The sequence below is a fragment of the Dunckerocampus dactyliophorus genome, chromosome 5 (assembly GCF_027744805.1).
Source record: "Dunckerocampus dactyliophorus isolate RoL2022-P2 chromosome 5, RoL_Ddac_1.1, whole genome shotgun sequence".
NCBI lineage: Eukaryota > Metazoa > Chordata > Actinopteri > Syngnathiformes > Syngnathidae > Dunckerocampus > Dunckerocampus dactyliophorus.
In genome coordinates, this window is record NC_072823.1 from 14,896,714 (window position 1) to 14,921,150 (window position 24,437).

The following is a 24,437-nucleotide window of genomic DNA, read 5'->3' on the forward strand; positions in this document are numbered from 1 at the left end:
CAATAGAACACAAAAATACAATTCAGCTTTGATGAGAAGTGAACATTTGCCACAGGTGAATTTCAACGTGTTACACAGGTTTGCGGGCCCAACCGTCTTGTTTCCTCATTTTATAAGCTATCACAGAAGTAGTAGATCCGTCAAGGGTACGACAATATATGTGTACTTTACTTTCTGGTAATAATAAAAAAAAACTAAATGGAAATCCTGCCTTACAATAAATTAGTGCTGATTAATAAACATTTTGGAGAGTTGACACTTCACCAATGACACTTGTTGGCAAACACAAAGTGTGCTCACAATGCTCCTTATTTGGGCGCTTACATTTAGCATTCAGTCAAAAAGTGTTAATGTGCCATTTGAAGACAACATACATTGAATTCATCTTCATGCTGATTTGGCCCCGTACATGCTCAGTATTCCTTCATGAAAAGAATGCACAAGCAGGGTGGCACGCTGGCAATGTGTCTGGATGTCGGCGTATGCTGTGCGCTAATGATTCATTGTGTAAAGTTCACAAGGTCAGATCACGACAGCGAGCTCAGCGTTCTAAAAATTTGACGTGTGAACACCTCAACAAACTGTACAGTGTTATGATTCAAGGCAGAGTTCTTGCCTTGTTCAATTCTTTCAGAACGCCTCAAAAGCAGCCGCGACGGTGACCTTTATTCGGCGAATTAAGCTGTTTTTGCTGCACGCTGACTGATAGGTGTTATTATTTCAGCACAAGCACTGAACATTGGGCAAACGCCCTGGAGCAATAACAACTACATTGAGAAAAGTTAATGAAATACACTCAGGTAAAGGCCTGCACTTTGCTTTACTTGTGGACGCTGTGGAATTTGCATTTTGAGAGGAAATGGAGTGAAAAGCTAGCGCACACAGTCTTTCTTCTCTTCTGTATACATATGTTTATGCTACAGGCTGCACTGCTTATTTGCACACAAGTTCGATGAAGTCGTTTCCCCCAGCATGCTGTGCATCACAATGTGTATCGACAACAAACTGCAAAATTATGCTCAATTTTTAAATGCCACGAGAATCAGCTCCACAGCCAGCATTCTCCTGCTCCTAAAAGTTCTTAGACCGTCATCTGCAATTTAAATTCAGCTTTGTTAGCCGTCCCACAGGTCTGACCGCGTCTGCATCTGATTAGGCTTGTGTGCATTTAATTAATAATTGGACAATGGTTGGCGGTCATGTTGGTCAGCCAGCACTCTGCAGAGAAACAGATTGCCTCGGCCCGATATGCGGCGAAGAACCCCGAACGGTGAACACAGGCAGATTTTGGAGATACAGGAGCTCCAGCGTGGCGCCGTGTTAATCCAATCTCCCTTAGGTGCAGACCCCCCCTCTTCCTCTGCAGCACTGATGCTTGGCTGTGCACTGATGAATACACTCATTAGTTTCTCTCTTGTTTAACGACAGCCATGTCCCTTGTGGGAAGATGCTGACTTCTTCCACCTGACACTCTTTGCCTTGTGAGAGGAACCCTGCTGCTGTGGAGCTTTTTGTCTGTCACCTCCAGTAAAGGGAACCATGCTACATTTTGTACATGAGCTGTGGAAATGGGCAACGATAAGAAGCCTCAGCGTGTGTGTGTGTTTGGGATGTGTTGTGCTTTGTTGATAAGGCTATCATCCATCATTAGGTCTGAGACAGCAAAAATCCTCTCTCCATCAGGATTTGCACGCCTCGTTACCTCACACATGCACATGTGCCGATGAGAGACACAGACATTTCACACTAATTAGGGTGGACTTTGAAAATGCAATCAAATTTACTAATCAAATCAATTTCACTGTAGTAATCTTTTTAAAGTGATTAAATACTAGAAATACACCAAGCAGCCATAACATTGTGACCACTCACACAGTCCAATGAGGAATTACTGTATTGGAATGAATATTAGATGACTTCTCTTTATCAGGACTTCTTTTTGGAAAAATATTTTGTAAGACAAAATGAGTGAATGTTTTAAATGGCAGTGAAATAAAAACTGGCAGATTTGAACAAAGGATGCCATATTTCGAAGCTCCTCAACAATTGTTTGACAGCAGTGCTTCATTGATCACCATTATCATAACCCCTCATCTGTTGTTTGCTAGCTTTCCCAGCCTTTGAGACACTTTTTCACCGTGGGTCTCTACAGGTCAACGGTGTGTTTGAGTGGCAGCAAGAAAAGCTCTGATTTTGATGTATTACTGTACATTCCAGACCCAAACTATCATCATGAAACCTTTTTCCATAGAAACAGTAACAGTGCTGGAATTGAAAAAGCGTTCCAAGTATGTAGTTTGCAGAGGACTCGCTCGTGTTGTTAACCAAAATATTAGGCACAATGATGTACTGCAAACTACACTCAAAAATGTAAATGCAAGATTTTTGTTTTTGCTCCCATTTTTGACGAGCTGAACGCAGAGATGTAAAACATTTACTATGTACGCAAAATTCCCATCTCTCAAATGTTGTTCACAAATGTGTCTAAATCTGTTCGTGAGCATTCCTACTTCATAATTCATCCACGTCATTGTTGTGGCATATCAAAATGCTGATGAGACAGCATGATCATTGCACAGGTGTGCCTGAGGTTGGCCACAATAAAAGGAAGGCCACTCACAGTTTAACTGTATTGATCCTGAGGCCCATAGTCGTGCCATTCATCCACGACCGTCACCTCACGTTGCAGCACGATAAGGATTCGTTCTAAGGATTTGCACGCGATTCTTGGAAGATGAAAGTATCCCCATACTTGCGTGGCCAGCGTACTCATGCATGTTTGGGATGCTCTGGGTTGGCATACAGTCATCCTTTGTCACTTCGCGGTTCAAATTTCGCAGCTTCACTTTATCACGGTTTTTCAAAAATATTTAAAAATATATTAATACATATAATTAGAATATAGATTTATTTAAAAATATCTAAATTTAATCAGGCTTTTTTGTCGTTGAATACAGCCTATTAGTATTAAAAAATATGCATATTGAAGCAAATTTTACATGTGGTTAAATTAACTAAAACATATATATGAGGCATTCAAATAATATAATATGAGGCCAATAACGTAATATATAAGGCATTTAAATAATATGATATATGTAACTCATTCAAAAGATGCACTCAAAGACGCTAAGTCAGTGAATTTCCGCAAAGTAGAATTTCCCTATTTATAAATGGAATATTTTCGGAGTTAGAGCACAGAAAACCTGACCTTCTAAATATGGTTTTTAACATTACAAGACCCCTCTAGACATGAACTAACACCCCATAGTCACATTTACCCTTGTATTACCAAATATAGTAGACACAATAAGTGTAAATAAGCCATTTAAGACTAATTTAAGAGCCAAATAAGACTTGTGCACTGAGCGGCAGGCGGACAGGAAGTGGCGCCAGGGGTTCTGAGTTGAGTTTCAGCTTGGCATGGGTTACAGCCGAACAGTAGCATGTGTTTTTCTTAAAAGCCTGTTGTTTCGGGCTGGTGATTGTGCGTCTCACCAAACATTACAGTAACACTAATGACACCTAGTGACCAGTATAGAATACTACACATCATTCATTTGAACGTGTCTTTTCAATGTATATATTTTAGTGAATTTGGCCATTTTTATGCTTAATTTAAGCAAAATATATGTAAAATTTGCCTCAATATGCACATATTTGACTAGTAGTAGACGGTATTGAACCATGAAACAGCATGATTTATTCATTAATTGATGGGGGGAGAGTGGAGAAGTGATCCGATCCAGAGCATCCCAAACATGCTGGATGGGTGACATTGGGAGTAGGCTGACCATGCAAGCACTGGGACGTTTTCAGCTTCTTGGAATTGTGTCCAGATCCTTGCAACGTGGGGCCGTGCATTATCATGCTGCACCATGAAGTAATGGTTGTAGATGAATGGCACCACAATAGGCCTCAGGATCAATGCAGTCAAACTTCCCATTTTGGAGTGGCCTTGTAAAACTCCGTCCCTGCTAAACAATGCTCTCCCCATAATGATCTCCCAATCTCCTGCGGGGGGGATTTGTCAAAGTCATAAATTTGTGTTAACGTGGCGGCCATGTTCACTTTTCATCAAACAATAGTTAATGAATATTGAATAATTTATCACGCACGCTAGCAAAAGAAAGATGGTCTTGAAAGGTGATGATGAACTATGGGAACAAGCTTGATGAAGTTTTAGGCCTCATCTGATGAAACATTTAATTAACATGCAAAGCTGACCTGAGTGTGAACCACTTGGGTATGGTGATCATGGCGCCTTTCACTTGGAGCTGTAGGTGACGCGCTAATTATACCGTATACGGAGTCATTCTGGAGCGTGATGGATGGTCATCATTGTGACAGGGAGAAGGGAAGATCTGTAGCTGCCACATTTGGACAGACCTGCTCATGATACCTGTTACTGTGGGAGAAAGGGACATCATCATACTATTTTACCTATACAGTATGTCCAACGTTTATTTTGTCTTTACAAATGTAATAATGCTCAGACTCTGTCAGGGGGGTGTTAAGTTAACAAAATGTTTAAAGTTGTGGTTGTATTTTGCAGTAGGGTGGAATTGCATCAGAGCTCAGGGTTTCCACAACATGGAATTGATCACGGCGCACCGCCACGACAAAATAAAAGCCGCCGCACCTTAAAAATGAGGATTTAAAAAAAAACTTGAAAGCAATGTTAAGTAATATATTGTATGAATGGATATGTGTGTTATATAGATACGTTTATAGACTATTATTTACACACATATTGACCACAAAGAGTTTGAAAACAATTTGAAATATCATTAAAATGTTTCACTGCACTGTATTTTGATAAACATGCACTGGAATCATCTGTCTGCCCTGTTGGCACTTGCTTATGTGTGACCAGATAAAGGTACGCGACACGTCTTGTGTTGACGTTCACTTTGTTCCTTGTTATCGTGAGAATGAAAAATAGTCTGTAAAATGTGTCGTCAATTGACGACAGCTTGTCACAGGCTCAGCCTATTTATGCCAATTTATGTGATCGCTCATGTTTCAGTCTCATTCCGCTTTCTGGCATCTTTGTTTACACATTTTGCCTGGCTCTCGCTGCCTCTCTGGCAGCAGCTAGCTAGCTCGTTTTTGTCCCACAGGCGAGCTACAAGTGGCTATCATGTTCATGGGGTACATGCTAACTTGCTTTTTTAAAGTCTCACTTAATAATTTTGCTCTCTTGTTATTATTATAATATAATATAATATAATATAATAATATTATTATAATACTTACGGCTTGTCTTCAAAACACTAGTTGTGTGTCTAAGTTGTTCAACATAAACACGTAGTAGTGACGCTATCACATGGGTCTCCAGGTAGCTCATAAGATAGCAATATTTTTTCTTTATTCTTGTAAAATTACTGGTCATTTTTCCATTTGAAAAAAAATCTTGTTTAATTGTATTTGTAGAACAATTATCACAAACCAGTCGTTGTCTATTCACATATACAGTGTATGGCTCTATTGACATGATTGAGAAGACAGTTGCTTACTTTCAATCCATGCAGGCACACTGCTGCATTACCCTGTGCATGTAATCTCATTTTGGCGCATCCCGGGGACACACGCTGAGATGCGCTGGCTTCAATCAGTGCCAGCAAGTGAACTCTGGCCCATTTCCAAAGTCTATTGATGGATATCTTTGCTATCATCGAGACAATTTTAGCCCAATAACACAAAGCTCCTGTACTTACACAGCACCCCGATTTACCTTACATGTAATCAATGGTCAGCAGTCGCACACACATTGAAGCACATCTGGGATTTGGATGCTGAATAACTGCCCGCTCTGCAGGGGCCGCTTTTGAATAATACAACAGCATAGCCCTGTGTCGCATCTCCTTTGGCCCCCACGCTGGCTACGCTGCCCACATAACAGGTCAGGGCACACAGGACATGGAAGAGGAAGAGCCAGCCATGGATCATGTCTTGGTGGCCTGGAGCATCATGGAAGAGATGGCAAAGAGTGACTGTAGTTCTTTAAGGGTCATCTAAATCCTTAATCCTCTTCCAGAATCTTGCTCTTCTTAGATCCTACAGCATCAGTGTGCCTGTGTCGCAGCTGCTCTTTGGGTCATTTGTGTGTGTGAGTGCCCGACAGAAAAGCTGTGAAGTCCTTTGGCGCCACCTTCTTGTTTGTGTGTATAAATCTCTGGACCTCAAACATTAGACAACTTGGATTATTTTTCAACTCTTTTCTTGGGGAAAAATCAGGAAAGTCAGTCTTATTTTTGGGTCAGTATGGTAATAGCAATTTTTCGTGTTGCTATGCAGACCACCACCACCTTGGCGGAAGTCTGTGCTCTTCTGAGTTTGTATTATACGATTATGATTATGATTTATTTCATTTTGAACATGCTTAACAGTGTTACATTAAAGTACATAACATGTTTAAAACCAACACTGAAAAACCATTCTAGGCAGTTTTTATTACTTTTAAATCCAATTTGTGCAAAAAGTCAATATCTACTATACTATATTGAATCAGTTGTTCTTCAGAACTTCTTCAGTTCCCTCAGGGATGCAAAACTCTTTTTTTAAACTTATTTTGGAAAAATAATTGTCACTGGTTATTATTATTATTAAACGTAGAAGCAAAGTGACTCCTAAACATGAAACAGGAAAGTTGCCAAAATATATGGCACTGAAAACCGGGCACATTTTGTATCATCACTACAAAGGCTGTGTCAAAATTCCTAATTTTCTACTAAATGTGTACTATTTTGCACCTCTCATGTCGCTAAATATGAAAACAGCTCTTAGTATGATGCAGTACAGTTGCACACAACCACAAAAGTAAACATATTGATAAAGGAATTCCTCTCAATATTCAAATTGTATTACCTTTTTAATGGCTGAATTTTGGGATATAATTATTGTAGTGGAGCTCATTACATTGTGCTGGCGAACATAATAAAATACCTGGAGAGGCTTTTTTATTCACCAGTGCAAAATAGTTGTCTGACATCATTCAAATTGATGCTTTCCTTTGCCTCCCACTTAAAATAATAAAACATTTTTTTTTTTAAGTACTAATTACACACACAGGCGTGCAGTGCATGAAGTGGCCACTTGAAAAAAGGAGTGTTTTAAACTGCTTTTCAATCCCTGTTTTACTTAACTGGAAATGTATTATACGCTTTTGTGTTATTATTATACATGTTTATTGGTTTTTATTTCGTCAGCACTGACTAAATTAATCATTTTGTATAAGAGTGACAGCCAAACATACAGACCAGGTACTTCTAATCTGACTGACAACACGGCACTGCAAACTCCAGCCACACCATTACACATATTGTTCAATGAATACCTCTTTGACAGTGTCCAGTGTCAATTAAAGTAGCCATTGTTATCATTGTAAAGGCAGAATTTTTAATACAGCTCTTTCATTGGATCTCATTAGATTGTAATATTGTATGACTATTTATAGTATAGTAAGTTTTTAACGTTAGGTCTGTCAGTGACTGCCCATGCAGGCAGTCTGAACAGAGCCAAATTGAGCTCTTATCTTTTGCTCATTTTTGTTTAATGTATTCAGACTAAGTAGGCGTATTTTGCTCAAGTGGACTGAAGGACATTTAAAAGGTCGCGGTGGCAAAATTGGACGTAGAACTTTAATGCTAATCCATCTGATTGAGCTTTCATTTCACCACGCTGGTTATGTGATGTGTGCCCAAGGAGCATATTTTTAGATTCAACGACCAAGCGAAGCCATTTCTCTTTCAGTTATTGACTACTGTTCCATAAGGTTAATGTGCTACACGAGCAGTCAAATAAAGTCTCACTTGAAGTAAAAGTCATTTCAACGGGTTAGCGTTTGATGTGGAAATTTTTACGCACAGCGAACAATTTGGTATTGGATTTTGGCCTGCATTTTGTTGAATATTAATGTAACCTGGTGACTGGTGCATAATCAAAGAGAGTAAAAAAAACAACCTCAGTTTTCATAGGATTCGGTTTTTGATAAAAAAAAATTGCTGCAAAAAATATATCTTGATTTTTGTACACACTCTCGGTTATCATACGGCCAAACAGTGCCCAAACAAAGCATCCACGCTTTGGTGACTCAATCTGTGTGAGAAATGGATAGTGGTTCTGTTAGAGTTGGGACACCATAGACAGATTCTGGCCAGGGAATCTTTCAATCATCTTTATTGTGTTGTGTGGGTGATTTATTTGTTCATAAAACGCACACAGAACGATGAACGACCCTGTTTGTGGCCTTTTTTCATCTGTGCAGCCTATGCTGATGAGGCGTTCAAGCGCATTGTGTTTTTCTTTGTGATTTTTCAAAATGTATTACAATCGCATAATAACGCCAAAGAAAGCTGCAAGTGCAACTGTGACAAAGCCAAGGTCACAATCGGTCACTCTACATGCAAAAAACGCAAGAAATGCAATGAGGGCGCGTGTGTGATGTGCTGATTTTTGAGCCGTAGACCGGCCGCAGATCGGCCGCAGACCGGCCGCAGAGGTTCTTTGTCTTGTCAAACAAACTCTACGGCAGCTTAATTTTTTTAGGTTGCAAGGCAAACTTACACACTTCGTACGTCTTGGTGCGTTGTCCGTATGGCCAACGTGTGTCTTTCGTACGTTTTGCTGTTGTCGGGTTTGGGCAAAATGTAAACTTTTTTTGCGGACACATGTTAGCGCGGCCAACGCACGTTAAGATATTTTGTACGCCCTCAATGCGTGTCGAATAAGTCAGACGTGAACAGCTTGTACGGCGAAAGTGCATCAATCACACTCAATCATAAATCAAACTGTGCTATATAAAGCTGTAGAGAAGCCTACGGCCATTTGTACACGTCTCCATATACGGTATGTACACAAATGTGTACACCTCTCCGGTACACGTGTGTAGTCATCGTGTAGTGACAGTGCTCACTGAGAGAAAATCAAAGCTTTTGCAATATGCCGAACGCAAGAGGGAAGGGGAGGGGAGAAAAGGTGTCAGAGAGGGAGGAGGGAGAGAGAAGGCAAGGAGCAATGAGGAGGAAAGAGTGCGACAAATGAATGTCGTTGGTACGCACAATAGGGATGTCCCGATCCGTTTCAGGATCAGGATCGGCTGCCGATCCGCTGTATTTAGAAAATTGGATAATATTGGCTTCTGGCACGAGATCGTGCCGATCCGGTTGCCGTATAGCGTTTCTGGGCCACACTCCAACACGGTCGATGCGGTAATTAGGGATGTCCCGAGCCACATTTTTTGACTTCCAATCCAATCCGATTTTTTATGATCTTGCCGATCCGATCCGATGCGGTACAGATCCATTTTGGTTTTTAGAATAATAATAAGCTTTTGTTACAAACATTAATTTGTGGAACTGAATATGGTTATGAAAATAATGCAACCAAAGTATTGCTCAACTTACTGTTTTATTACACAGCATGACCAACGATGTGGTTTGGCTTTTGGAACAAACCTCTGTGAGTCATGTCCCTAATCCAATAAAAGATCCAATAAAAGATAAAATTGGAAAACATGGGCGTGCAAAATACTTTTAGGGTTGGACTCATCATTTGACATGATCAATTTGTACTGTGATTTAGAATATATGACTTTTTTTTTAACAAACACTTTTAAATGCAATAGTAGTTTATAAAGTGCCAGCGTTTACCGCGGCATTGGCGGAGCCAGAAATGTTTCATTGGGGTGACCAAGGTGAAACCATTACTCACATGTTCATGATAACATGTAATACTTGGAATGTAATACTTACAATTCTTTGCCGTATTTTAATCTTTTCAAACATTACCTGAACATCTTTCCTGGGCACATTGATTTCGCAGAACCCACTGATAGGAACTAACGCTATTTTGGTCAACAATAGCAATAGAAAGCACGCGTCTGTCTGCAACTACTAATCATGGCAGACTTCGTGGGAGCCGGCGCCGCCGACTACTACTGCAACTGCTCTTGTAGATGAATAAAGTATCTCGATCTCTTTGGACAAATGAGGATCCAGAACCTTCTGTTTGAGCCTGAATACACGGAGGATGATCAAGAAAATAGCAAGACGTGTGGTCATGTTTCACGTAAGGATGGTGGATGATGTGCAAAATTCTAAAAAAAAGTGCAGTTTTCCTTTAAGAAGGTGAGAAATTCAAGAATTGAATTAAAGAAAGCAACGTACGAAGGTAGAGTCTATTACAATAGGATTGCATTGTAAAGGTTCCTTGTTTAAAACAGGCTCCAGGAGGAACGGCTTAAGATGGACACGTTACAGAAAGTGATCCGGACCAGTGTACTGTATGTAATGATGACCGTACCTGCTGATGAAGTTTACAATACAGTTCAAGTGAGCAAGTATCGGCTTTAACCGTCCACTCTTTAAAGCTGAGTTTGGAAAAGACTCGCGTGAAACAGTGCTGCGTTGCTGTTCCATCCCTGCCCCCCCTCATCGCCATGTAATAAAGTTGATGTTTGATGTTTATTTATCAATTTGATTTGTCATTTATATGCATTTTGCATGGTTTTCTCTAAAGAATGCATTTTTTGTTCATATTTTTGGGTGTCTGGAACAGAATTGGATTTGCATGATTGTGCTACAAGATGTTGGAGTGTGTGGGAATTGTGTGAACATTTGTGAGGTCAGAAGTCACTGATGTTGGTTGGTTGATGGTAATCTAACAGGTGTTACTTTTGCACCAAACTCATCCAAGCATGCATTTGTGGATTTTGTTTTCCCTCAAAATTCGAAGGCGTCTAATTAATCGATTCCCGATTAATTAGGGTGTGCATCCCAAAACCTCTGTCCAATGTGTGTACGCACGAGCATTCTCCCCACAACTCCAAAATAAACTATCCTCCAAGATGTGAAAGCTTTCCGTGTGCACCTGAAGCAATGGTGCATCCAGCCATGGAGCTTTCTCTCTGTCTTCTTCACACACCGCTTACCCCGCGACATTTGGCTCAAGTTTTTTTTTTTTTTTTTTGCTGCTCTGCTTCTCACATCTTGGCCAGTGACACAAAATAAATGAAGACACCCAGCACAAGATACAGGGTTCAGAGTTTGAAAGCCGGGTGGCTGAGGTGTGGAAGCGTTGGGGTGTAAAATTACCCAGACAGCCGCGCTGTTGTTTCAGCATTTCATTGCGAGCGAGCGTCACTACTCTGTCTGTTCGCTTCACCTTTTCTTTTTTCTGACTGCAGATGTGCGGTGCCTCTCATGGTACAGAAGTGATATGGGGTTTTTTTTTTTACATGTGTCTGCGCAGTGTGCAGGGATGTGTGGTCGATGTTTGTCCCCGCACAGTCAGCCAGTATAAGTCAACCAGCTAATATGCACACATTCATTTGTGGTCTCCAGCAGCTTGCATTACTCGTACATATGGTTTGCCTGTGTGAGGAAGACGAGCACTGCAACACATACAACTGCCACTGGAAGGCCTGTTGTTTGTGATTACCTCCGCCAAGCGATTTATCTGTCCATTCAGCTCAGGGGTGTCCAAACATTTTCCACCAAACTTTTCCCACCATTCTAAAAATCAAAGGATGCCACTTGATTTTTATATGTATTTTTTAACTTTGTAAAAAGGCCCAAAAAAAGTGATATATATTTAAAGACATAGCTTTGCTTTACTATTATTAGTATCAACATTTCAGCTTCTTCCATTTACATTTTGCCTTTTTGCTCTATTTTTCCCCATTTTTGCTGCGTTTTGGGTTTGACAATGTACATGACTGGACAAGCACTGTCATTTTGCTTGTGGTTGTTTTCGTCCATCTGATGGCTGGTAACGTGAAAATGACGGGAGGTAGAGGAACTTATTCTTTCTGTGCTCCATTCGTGATCTATATTTGATGATTATGTTTATGTGAATTAGTTTTATACTTTGCGTACTTTGATTCACTTCTGAACAGATGGCTTGACCATTTCTGCTGCTCTTCTCCCTCACGAGGCTGATTCCGCATTCACAAAGCTAACATTAGACGGTGACACTTCGTCTCAAGCTATTTCTCACCATGGTTGAGAGTTGGGCCACTCCTGCCTGGGAGCCCACAGGACGGTGTTTGTCTCCTCACAAAGCTTTTGTAGTGAAAGGAATAAAAGGAATAAGGAGCAGCTCCCTTAAATGGCCTGCGTCTGGTGTCGGCTTTCCCTGCAGTGAGGCAAGGTTATTCACATGAAAGATGGTGTTGAGATCAGTGAGCCCTGCCTCCGCTCGCATGGATGTCCAGCGATGCCGCGCGCTGCGTGATTTATGAGCGTCGTGATATCTGCGCTCGCCGCATGAATAAACCATGTGGTCGGAATTAAGCTCCTGTTAAACGACGCACAGCACTTTCCCTGGAGCCTCACCCTCCGAGTGGGACTCCCTGTCAGGAAAGTTGTGCTGTTGTCTTATGGCACTTTCATTAGGGTGCTTATTGATGACAGCCAGAGGAATCTTCTCTTGGCGTCCTCCAAACGGCATGTAATGCATGACTTTGAAGTTGAAGTTGGATTATATTACGTTTGTCAATGATTAGAAGGGTGTCTGAATGAAAGAGACCAACAAATATGGAAAACAAATGAAGTTTAGCCACCTCTAACGGTACAGACAAGGAATTGGCATAATAATCGATAATAATCAATCAGTTGTGTGAAACTGCTTTAACTATAGCTTGAAGCAACTGAGGCAATATAGGATACAGTACATTACTTGGGTGCAACCAGCAGATGAAGAACATGACAGGGGAAGTTGAACTACATCCAATTCCTTTGGGCAGCATTAATCTGATCAATGATTGCTATCAACATAATATGGAAACGCTATCATGGAAACAGGACTTCAGGACATTCATTCTGCATTCATCAAATGCCCATCCCTAGAAAAGATAGTGAAATGTTGTCCTTTTTTTCTTAAGGGACTGCATACACCTCGCTCCAAATTGCATTTTTTGAAATAAACAAAGTATAAGAACACCACCGCCGGCTTGCGTATGTTACCAACAGTGTTTTAAAAGAACAAAAAAAATGTCGATTATATTATATATACAGCCATGGAAAAAAACTATGAGACCATCCTTGTTTCTTCAGTTTATTGATCCGTTTGAATGCCTGGTACAACTAAAGAAACAATTGTTTGGACAAATATAATGATGATAACAAATATAGCTCATAAGAGTTTGATTTAAGAGCTGATATCTAGAAACTTCCATGGTTTTCTTGATAATAACCAAAATCACTTAAGTTCTTACATGAATAGCTCTAGCATTGTACTGCCAAAAAATTAAGTCTTATGCACTATTTTTGTTGTCGTTGCTATATTGGACCAAACAAGGTACCTTTAGTTGTATCAGGCATTAAAATGAAGAAGAAATTGAAGAAACAAGGTTGGTCTAATCATTTTTTCCATGACTGCATATTATAATATTTAAGGGTGTCCCGTTACTATTTTTTCACTTCTGATATGATACTTTTTTTAATTGCTGCCTTGAATATCAACCGATACAGAAAACAATCTGATCTGATATCAGCAAGAATCATATGTGCTTTTATTACTGTCATTTCCGGACTATAGAGCTCACCGGTATATAAGCCGCACCCACTACATTTAAAGAAAAAAAGATTAGTACGTAGGCTGCAACTGTCTGTAAGCCCCCAGGTGTCCACGTCATCACATTGGATATTTTGAGCAATGTTACAAAGATTTTTTTAGCGTTTTAATTAAATAAATGCTTTTTTCCAAACAGTGCCGAACAGTGTGTGTGATGTGGCGACCAGAAAAGTAATTCATCGCCGTCCTCCTCCTCCTGTTCCTCGGAACTAAAACCCCTCAAGTTGCCTTGACAAGCATCCCAATTGATGTTCATTTCTTCGTCACACACTTGCTGTCTCGCTCTCTTTCGTTGTCGCTCTTCGTTGTCTCGCCAAATTAGCCATTTAGCTTTCGCTAGCCTCTCAAGTAATAATAAGACATAATAACTCACCGTTAGCTTTGTTCACACCACATCGCACACCGCTTTTGCGCAGGCTCCGGATCCGTTTTAGCATAACAATCTACTGAGCCAACTAAGTAGGAGAACTTTGTTTCACTACAGTACGTCATGTCCGACTATGTCATCCATGGCTGACTTAACGCAAGTAATGTCTCTATGTCAACTATGAAACAGCAATCACCTATAAATTAAAAATGATAAATTCTAAATTGAGAAAAAACGCAATCGAGCGAGGAAGGACTGTATTTGAGATTTTAGATCCATTCGATGCTTTTTTTTTTTTTTTTTTACTGATATCGGACCGATATCAATATTGCATATATGTTTATCCGAATCACCGCCAAATTTGCTACACACCTTCAGGGGACTAACAAGCACGTCTGTAAAATTTGAGCAAGATTAGTTGAAAAACATGGCATCAACCAAAACATCTTTGCAGGGGCGCTTAGCAAATCTAGGCCCATGATAACATGTCTTGTCCAAATTTTTTCGATTCTGTAGCTTCAACACTCGTCATATGTCGCACGTCTATAGTCGGTAATAAATTATAAAACAAATATTTCAACGTATTTTGTAGCTGGTATCAGCAAATTAAGAGTTGACTTTGTAGTTACGTTGCCTTAGTTGTGACATGGCAGCATTTCATTGCCTCTAACACATCAGACACACATAGAAATGCTGCTGATGCGAGGGGAAGCACCGTGACCTCGCTAATGAGCCCTGACTGTTAATGACATCCTTCCACCCTTCCTCACAGCTGCACAACACTGTGCTGGCCAGCAGTGGACCTTATCTCATTGCCACTCTGTGCTGCCTGGTTACACCTGTAACCTTTAGATCAGTCCAAATTTGGCTACCCCGAAATCCTTCAGTAGTGATTACCGAACAGATTGAGCAGCAGGATGGATTCTCATAAAAAATGTATGCGAGCGCTCAGCTCACATTTAGACGATTGAACAAAGACGTGATGGGCACAGAAGCTCCAAACTGATCAGGCATTCTCTCTGTTGCGCTGTGCAAGATTGCAATGCCACCCGACGTTTCCCTTGACTCTCTTATATACAAGCGCATTTTAGAAGCGGCTTTTAAATAAACGACCAGCACCCAGGATGATTCTTGGATATTATCTGGGATCTAAAGATAGGAGGTGAGCTTCTTATCGGAGCGTGCTGAGCAGCATTCATGGCAGAGTGCAGGAGCTGGTCAGCCAGGGGACAGGGTGCTTAATTGCATTGCACTTTAATAAGTCACACAGTGAAGACTCCCAGTTTTAATCATGCAGATGTCTCTGCTGAGAGGCACTACCAGGGACATAAGGGGCGCCGCCACAGGAGTGTCAATGTCTCTGCAGGTGGGTGTCCGATCTGTACTCCATCTCGCAAAAGACATCGCCCCAGATCCAGCCTCTTGTGGTTTCCGCTGTTAGTCGTCAAAAAAAAGTGTTGCTTTTGACGCATTTTAATCAGATGCAGCAGCACAAGCATTTGAAAGGTTTCACCGTGTGAGATATGAGTGGATGGAAATGCGGGACAAATTCCTTGTAAGGATATTAAAGGCTAGAGGAGATTTTGTTTGGTGGAAAGTGAATGTTTAAAGTCTACACAGAAACAAAATGTCTTCATCAATGTTTTTAGGGAGGAAAAGAAAGGGATTTAAAATAAAACAATGGATCACACCAGTCAATAGTAGACAAAGCAGGTGAGGGACCACATGAAGTCACCTTATAGTATCAATAAGAAACTATCTCCTTTTAATTTTCATCACAGGGCCTCCTATACAGGAGTCAAGTGTAAATTGTGGTTCACCAATATTAAAGTCTAGGGGTGTCCAAGCTTTTTCCACCGAGGGACACATACGGAAAAATGAAATGATGCAAGAGCCACTTTGATAAGATATGCTAACACAATTTATCTTGAATATTTCAACTCTATGCTACTAAAATGACTGAATTATTTTTCCTCATAATATTATGAATTTATCCTCATAAAATCGTAACTTTTTTCTAATTAAAATACAACATTTTTATCTTAATAATTTGATTTTACTCTTGTAAAATTATGTATTAGGATTTTTTATTTTCCAATTTTTCCTCATTATAATACAACGTATTCATGTAAAATTAGTATTTCTTCTTGTTAGATTACAACTTTCTTCTCCTAATATTTTGACTTTTGAATTATTGCTGATTTTTTCCATTTTGATAGCTTTTATTGTTTGTTTTATTTAGTTTTCTTGTTAAATACATTTTTAGAATGTGCCACAAATGGCCCCTGGACCGCACCTTGACACCCCTGTTAAAGACCATTAGATTCGATCAGTGGTCTCCAAAGTTGTTTCTTGTGAGAGCTACTTTTACAAAATGAAAATGGCAGAGGGCTACTCATTTTTATAACGTTTATTTTCATATCTTATTTTAACCCCAACAAACTGAATATGCTTGTTTTAGCAGAACATGAACAAAATGTTAGTATCCATAACTCACATTTTGTATTTCAGAATGCATTTCTTTCTGTTCTCACATTATTAACTGAAAACTGCTGGTGGGCTCCTTATGTGGTCGTGGGGGGCAAGCTGGTGCCCGCAGGCACCGTGTTGGTGACCCCTGGATTATCAAACTGTGGTTCAAGTACTACGGTTGGTACTAGGCATGGGCCGGTTAACGGTGTGAAGGTATACCACAGTATGAAAAAGTCACAGTTTGAAAACCACTAACGTTGCGCGTCATACCGTTCCTGCAATATGAGCGAAAGTGGATGTCCAGCGTGTCCACTACATGGAAATACTTCGTCACATCCTGTGTTATTCCTCGCAGTCGGAACTGGGCTTCGATGTGTTGATACCACAGGCGTGTGCTGTGTTGCCAAAAGTCGGACACAGGCGTTAGCTGCTTTGCTAGCATTGAGCCACACTGTTGTTGCCGCTGTTCATCGACATTACGCACGTGGACGGTCACCAAATAATTCCACGTAATTCAGAATGAGACAGGAGTAGAGGATAAGTGGTATAAAAGGTTACTCCGCACTGAACAACAAACAAAAATGTCTCACTGTGAAACCGTGATATTTTTACCCGAGGTTATTGTATCGTTATCGCATGGGCCCATGCCTAGTCGGTACACGGGCTCCATCAAATTGTACACAGTATCATAATATGGTATATGCAGAATTTGTATGGTGGACTAGTGGTTAGCATGTCAGCTTCACATTGGAGAGAATGAGGGTTCGATTGTCTGTTGGGGCATCTGTGTGGAATTCTGTGTGGATTCCTCCCACATTCCAAAGACGTGTGTTAGGTTAATAGGAGACTCTAAATTGCCCATCGGGTGTGAATGTGAGGGTCAATGGTTGTTTATTTGATATATCAGATATACTCTAAATATACACTTGTGGTCTTAAAATTTAGATCTGGAGTGTTATACATATGTGTCCCGTAATGGACTGGCGACCAGTTTGTGGTTTACCCCACCTCTTGCCTTGAAGTCAACTGGGATGGGCTCCAGCTTACCCTTGACCTAATGAGGAAAGCGGTATATAAAATGAATGAATGAATGATATACATGAAGTATGTATGAAAATAATTATACAACTACAAATGTATTAAACACGGATTCGCTGAAATTAAATTCAGACTTTAACTCACCTCCGATGCAACAACCCGGTCACCTACGAGTACAAGCCACATGTTTGAAGCTAAATTGAGATGGTAGCAAAAAAGGTGGTACTTGCAATGCAATATTTTTTTGAGGTGGTACTTACACAGTCCAAGAACCATGTTGGGCCCTAAATTTCCTTGAGCAATTATGGGAAAAACCAAATGATGGATTAACTCATTCATTTTTTCAAAATTGTTACTTCTAATAAAGGAGGGCAGAAAAAACTGAGAATAATGTGTTTTCCACATAGACATCTTATTTAAAAAGTAAGGATATGAACAGTTGTCAAAGAAGAAAAAACTTAAATGCAACATATTGCAATTTTACAAAGAATGAGCAGAAATATTTTACAAATCACCCAACCATCTCATATACAGTACTTAAGAGGTGCTCTGACCTTCAATCTCAGTCCCTGTCTCCGTACCACGAAGGGCTCTTCACCAAGACCAAAGTGGACTTCTTTGAATTTTCTTCACGTTTGAATGGTAAAACTCAAGCTATAGGAAAAGATAGGCATCTGCTCGGAAGCTGAATTCTTGTGCTTGACATTTACATTTCTCCTCACCAAGCTGTTCCACTTACATGTGCAGCCGTACAAAGATCGAGCCCAAAAAAAATTTGGCATCTCACGGTGCTGGCACAATAGCGACAACCTGAGCATGTGGTTCAATTTTAGATCTTAATCTGTGTTTCTGATGACATTACAGAAGAAGACGCATTCATGGTGCTCACAGGATCAGGAAATATGGTGGGATATATATCTATGTATCTATGCTGGAAATGTATGAGGTGTTCTTATGTTTTCACAGAACTATACTATATCCTTTTATCATCATTTGCTGTTGCAAAGATGTTTTGCTTGATGGCAGTCATGTTTGTTTCTCAAATATTATACACATTTGCTCGTCAGTCTCTTAAATGTGTGTGTGTGTGTGTCTTTGTGGTGATTCAGCTGAACACCCTAAAGTTACAGGGTTTTTGTTTTTTTTATAGAGCGCATTGAGATGTGTGAGAAATTTCGGGGTCAAACTTAGGGGTGTCATAACATTGCCACCATATGGTGAATTTTTCCGAAAAACAATAGCACAGGCAACACTGCAGGGTTGCTTGTTTTTCCAAATTTTCACCCTTTTGTGCGCAGCGGTTCAGGAGTAGAAAACAATCATCTCTCTAACTATTTTATAACTGGTTAACCTACTACTGTACCTAGTTAGCTAGCTGGCTAACTAACACATTTTATATCTTTTTGTATTTACAGTGGAACCTCGGTTAGCTTCCACCCCAGTTAGCGTGTTTTCCGGTTAACGGTGAAAATTTACGCCACAATTTTGCCTCGGTTTGCGTACGTTCTCTGGTTAGCGTACAATATGGTGCGTGTCTTGTCATGTTATTAATACACTGCGTGAGGGCAACGGTGTTCTTAATGTATTTTTTTTTAATCAGAAAACATACACACTTCCTTGTTAGCATCCTATTAAGTAGCTATGAAAATGTCTATGACGTCTGTGTGATATCATCAGCGGTTGACTCTCAAAAATGTAAACACATAACCCGTTTTTATAGTGTTACAATTATAGTTTTACACGCACAAAACAATACTAACTGCATATAAATGATGAATGAAAGGGATAAATTCACATTTAAGACGTGACCGTTCCCAAAGACACGATGTGGCAGCGAGACACCACATGGACACCATCTTCCTGTTTGGCCACGAGTTATTTCTTGAATTCAATAGTGTTTCTTATCTTCTTTATCAGAATGCTGGTGCCTGCAACCTTCTTTGGCTTTGTTTTGGGTTTTTGAGGTGAGAAACGCTATTGAATTCAAGAAATAACTCGTGGCAAAACAGGAAGATGGTGTCCATGTGGTGTCTCGCTGCCACATCGTGTCTTTGGGAACAGTCAAGAATCATGTCTTCAATGAAGGTAAAAGTGTTCATTTAACCATTCATTTGTGTAGGCTCTCAGTCGTACAGGAGTTGTCCATCGAGGAAAAGGTTTCTTGAGACGTCATCTGTACTTCGGTGAAGAAGGTGTCGGACGTTTCGCTCCTCATCCGAAGAGCTTCGTCAGCGAACTCCATAACCATTAACCATTAACCATTCATTATTTATATGTATTTTCATTATACATTTTTAATTGTTTTTTGCATGTAAAACTATAATTGTAAAACTATAAAAACGTGTTTTGTGTTAAAATTTTTGGCTGAAGTGATTAATTGGATTTACATTCTTCTTATGGGAAAAATTGATTTGGTTAACGCTTTGGTTAGAGTCTGACCTACTCTAACAAATTCATGACGCTAACCAAGGTTCCGCTATATTTGATGTAAAAAACGTTTTTGTGTGGAACATTTGGAAATACATGCTTTTTATTGGATGATATGGCCATTTTCCATGAGATAAAAACCAATTATTTTAATTTTTTTCCTCAGCAATCAAATCTTTAATTGACTGGAAAAGTATACACAGTGTTATAACAGTGTATAATTTCCATGATAGGCAGGTCTTCAGTTCAGAAAAGAAGTGACAAAGATATGCTAAACAAGCTTATTATCGAGGGCAATGGTGAGTCTCTACCAAGTAAAAGAAAAACACTGAATTATTCATCTGGCCGAGAGACAAAAAAAGGCATATCGTGTTTTGAAGAATCTCAAAAGTGCCCTTTGACCTGGTGGAGGAATCATTAAGAGCAATGTGTTTAAGTGTGATGACAAACACATGAATACTGTGTGTTCACGCCTGCGTCATCTTCTGCCATGAGCCGAGTGTGGGCTTTGTTAATGAGAGCAGATCATTTGGTCACACTGTGGACAAGCGGCGCCCCGCGTTTGAAGTGCAAGCAGAGTTCATTGTGGCGGCCCCTCTTGAGTTAATGCAGCCTTTTATTTCTTCAGCAAAGCGCGTGGCTCAGTGGAAACCAGGTAGGAGGCACATTGTAAAATGAAATGAAAACTGTATGATTGGATGTGGAGGCTGCACCAAGTAAATTGGCCTTTCAAGAGCAGCTTATGTGAATTATAACCCTGTGGAGATTCTCGCTCCCATAAGAAATTTATGACTTTGTGAGTGCGCATGCGTCTGTTTGTGTCTTGTGTGTGTCATCATAATCTCATTAGTTTTCTTCTTGCCAACAGATCTGTGACCTGTCATCACTTCTCCCAGAGTGTGAACGTCTGAACACAAAAAGGCGCGGCAGCCAGCATCCACACAAGCACACAAGCTCTACTATTAGGTGAGCTTTAGGTCACGTGTCTCCTGCTATTAGATGGGTTTCTCTCTCTGTCTTCAAGGGCTCATCTCACTTTGCTTGTAGCAAGCACTCTTAACAAACACACTCAGTCAGAGCGAACCTCAACCTAGGCTGAAATATTTGTTACGCGCCAAATCAACATGAATCTTATTGGCCAAAAGTGAACAATTTTGGGGGGATGCAAGGAAACAAACTATAATAGCATCCTTCATAAATAACAACCTGAACTGATGAGATAAGGCAGTATTTTTTCATTTTAAAATTTGAATAAGACAGGAAGGAGGTTTAACAGCATACAAATAATAATGGATATAACATATGTGCATATATATATAGTGTATATATATGCTGTGTATATAAATATAAACATGATTTATTTGTCAAAGCAATTGTAACATGTTTTTTTAGACCAATATGCGTACTTTAAGCAGCTTAAGGACTAAAATCGGAAGTATACTGTCAGCAGAACAAAAAAAAAAAAGCAGGCGCCATTTTACGAGAACTTGGGAAAGTCACATTTTTTGTTCTGTCGGCAGATTATTGTGCTTATTTTAGGCAATGAGTGAGATTTTAGTCCTTAATTCAAGATACAGTGGTGTGAAAAAGTGTTTGCTGATTGTTATTTTTTTTGCATGTTTGTCACACTTAAATTTTTCAGATCATCAAACAAATTTAAATATTAGTCAATGACAACACAACTGAACACAAAATGCAAAATGTTAAATGCAACTTAAATGCAACTTTTTATTATTAAGGGAGAAAAAAATCCAAACCTACATGGCCGGTGTGAAAAAGTGATTTCCCCCCTGTTAAAACATAACTGAGATTAACTGAGCTCTACCAGTCTGGAAATGGTTATAAAGCCATTTCTAAAACATGGAACAGTGGTGAGCCTTCCCAGAAGTGGCCGGGCCCAAGAGCGCAGCAATGACAGAGGTCACAAAAGACCCCACAACAATATCCAAAGAACTGCAAGCCTCACTTGCCTCAGTTAAGGTCAGTGTTCATGACTCCACCATAAGAAAGACACCGGGCAAAAACGGCCTGAACAAAAAGAACATTCAGGCTCGTCTTAATTTTGCCAGAAAACATCTTGATGATCCCCAAGACCTTTGGGAAAAGACTCTGTGGTCTGACAAGACAAAAGTTTAACTTTTTGGAAGGTGTGTGTCCCATTAGATCTGGCATAAAAGTAACACCGCATTTCAGAAAAACATCTGAAAAACATCATACCAACAGTAAAATACGGTGGCGGTAGTTTGATGGTCTGGGGCTGCTTTTGCTGCTTCAGGACCTGGAAGACTTGCTGTGATAAATAGAACCATGAATTCTGCTGTCTATCAAGAAATTTTAAAGGAGAATGTCTAGCCATCTGTTTGTGACCTCAAGCTGAAACCAACTTGTGTTCTGCAGCAGGACAATGATCCAAAACACACCAGCAAGTCGACCTCTGAATGGCTGAAGAAAAACTAAATGTAGACTTTGGAGTGGCCTAGTCAAAGTCCTGACCTAAATCCTATTGAGATGCTGTGGCATGACCTTAAAAAGGCAGCTCATGATTGAAAACCGTCCAATGTGGCTGGATTACAACAATTCTGCAAAGATGAGTGGGCCAAAATTCCTCCACAGCGCTGTAAGAGACTCACAAGTTATCGCAAACGCTTGATTGCAGTTGTTGGTGCTAAGGGTGGCCCAACCAGTTATTAGCTTTAAATAATAATGATGAAACATTTTATTTGTACAGCACTTTTCAAGGTACTCAAAGATGCTTTACAATGGAAGATAAAAACAGTATAAAGTTAAATAACAAACAGAACAGAAAGGCACATTAAAATACAACAAACAGAACTTGAAACAAAACTAAGCAAAGCAAGACAGCAAAGCATAAAAAATTACACATTAAGTACAGTTTTACATGGGTGTGTTTTAAGTTGTTTTTTGATGGTGGGAAGGTGGGATGGAGAAGGCTCTGTCTCCCCCAGGTTCGGAGCTTGGTCCTACTGGGAAGGGTTAGGAGGTTGGAGTCTGAGGAGCGAAGGGAACGTGAGGGATTGTGCCAATGGAGCAGGTCTGTGAGGTATGAAGGGGCCAGATTGTGGAGAGCTTTGAAAGTGATCAGGAGACCTTTGAAATGGATGCGTTGAGGGACGGGGAGCCAGTGGAGGTTTTGAAGGACAGGGGTTGATGTGTTCACGGGAGCGGGTGGAGGTGAGGAGGCGGGCAGCGGAGTTCTGGATGTACTGGAGCTACTGAGGATTTTGGATGGTGTACCATAGAGAATGTTTTTGCAGTAGTCAATTCTGGATGTGACAAAGGCGTGGATGAGGATTTCAGCGGCAGAGAATGTGAGAGATGGACGAAGTCGGGCTATGATCATAAGATGGAAACATGCAGTCCAGGCTATTTGTTTCACATGTGATTCAAATGAGAGGGTAGAGTCGAGGAGGATGCCAAGGTTGCGGATGATTGGGGATGGAGTGAGGGTGGCGTTATCCACATTGAGGCTGAAGTCTTGAGTGGATTTTGTGATGTTCTTAGGACCAATGATGATTATGTCTGTTTTGTCACTGCTAAGTGTGAGAAAGTTGTGTTTCATCCAGGTTTTAATTTCAGTTAGGCAGTTGGTCAGGGTGGCGTGGATACTGGCGCTGATGGAGGTGGTAGAGATGTATAGTTGTATGTTGTCAGCATAAATGTGAAAACTGATGCCATGACGACGGATGATGTTACCAAGTGGGAGGATGTAGAGGATGAAGAGGAGAGGACCAAGCACCGAACCTTGGGGAACACCCTGTGATAAAGGGGCTATGGAAGAGGAGCAGCAGTTGATATGCACAAGCTGTTGTCCATTTGTGAGATATGATTGAAGCCAGGACAGGGCCGAGTCAGTGATATTCAGGCTGGTCATGAGGCAAGACAGGAGGATAGAATGGCTGATTGTGTCAAAGGCTGCGGTGAGGTCCAGTGGGATGAGGATGCTGAGATGGCCGGAGTCGGAGGAGAAAAAAAGATCATGAGTGATTTTAAGAAGAGCTGTTTCAGTGCTATGTTTGGGACAGAAGCCGGACTGGAGCGGTTCAAACAGGCTGTTGGAGTTAAGATGAATTTGGAGTTGAGCGGCTATGACACGTTCAACAATTTTAGACAGGAAGGGGAGGTTGGATATGGGGCGAAAATTTGCGAGGTTGTCAGAATCAAGACCAGGTTTTTTGAGTGTAGGGGTGATTGCTGCCAGCTTGAGAGACTGTGGAACGGAGCAAGTGGTGCAAATGGTTTAGGGGGCAATGACTTGGATGGATCTGAAACATTTAAGTGTGACAAACGTGCAAAAAAACAAGACATCAGGAAGGGGGGAACCCCTTTTTCACGCCACTGTATGTATATACAGCATATACTAGGGCTGTCAAAGTTAACGCATTATTAACAAGTTAAGGGAAGTTTCCTTTAACTGCACAATTTTTTTGATGCGCGATTAACGTACGCACGTCCTGTTTGACCCTCGGCCGACGCCGTCGTTTGACAAAGCACCAGTCACCGTGGAGCTACAAGCGGTAAGGTACTGTGGTAAGGT

At 40.5% G+C, this 24,437-nt stretch overlaps 1 protein-coding gene across 7 annotated transcripts in view; it reads left to right on the top strand.

Moving 5' to 3' along the window:
• The window catches only part of megf11 (multiple EGF-like-domains 11), a 130,546-nt gene that overhangs the window by 12,970 nt on the left and 93,139 nt on the right, over positions 1–24,437 (top strand). For all 7 annotated transcript variants that reach the window (XM_054776593.1, XM_054776595.1, XM_054776598.1 and 4 more), the window contains one exon: positions 20,751–20,848. The gene's annotated coding sequence lies outside the window, so the exon portion shown is untranslated. The remainder of the gene's footprint in view (positions 1–20,750; positions 20,849–24,437) is intronic.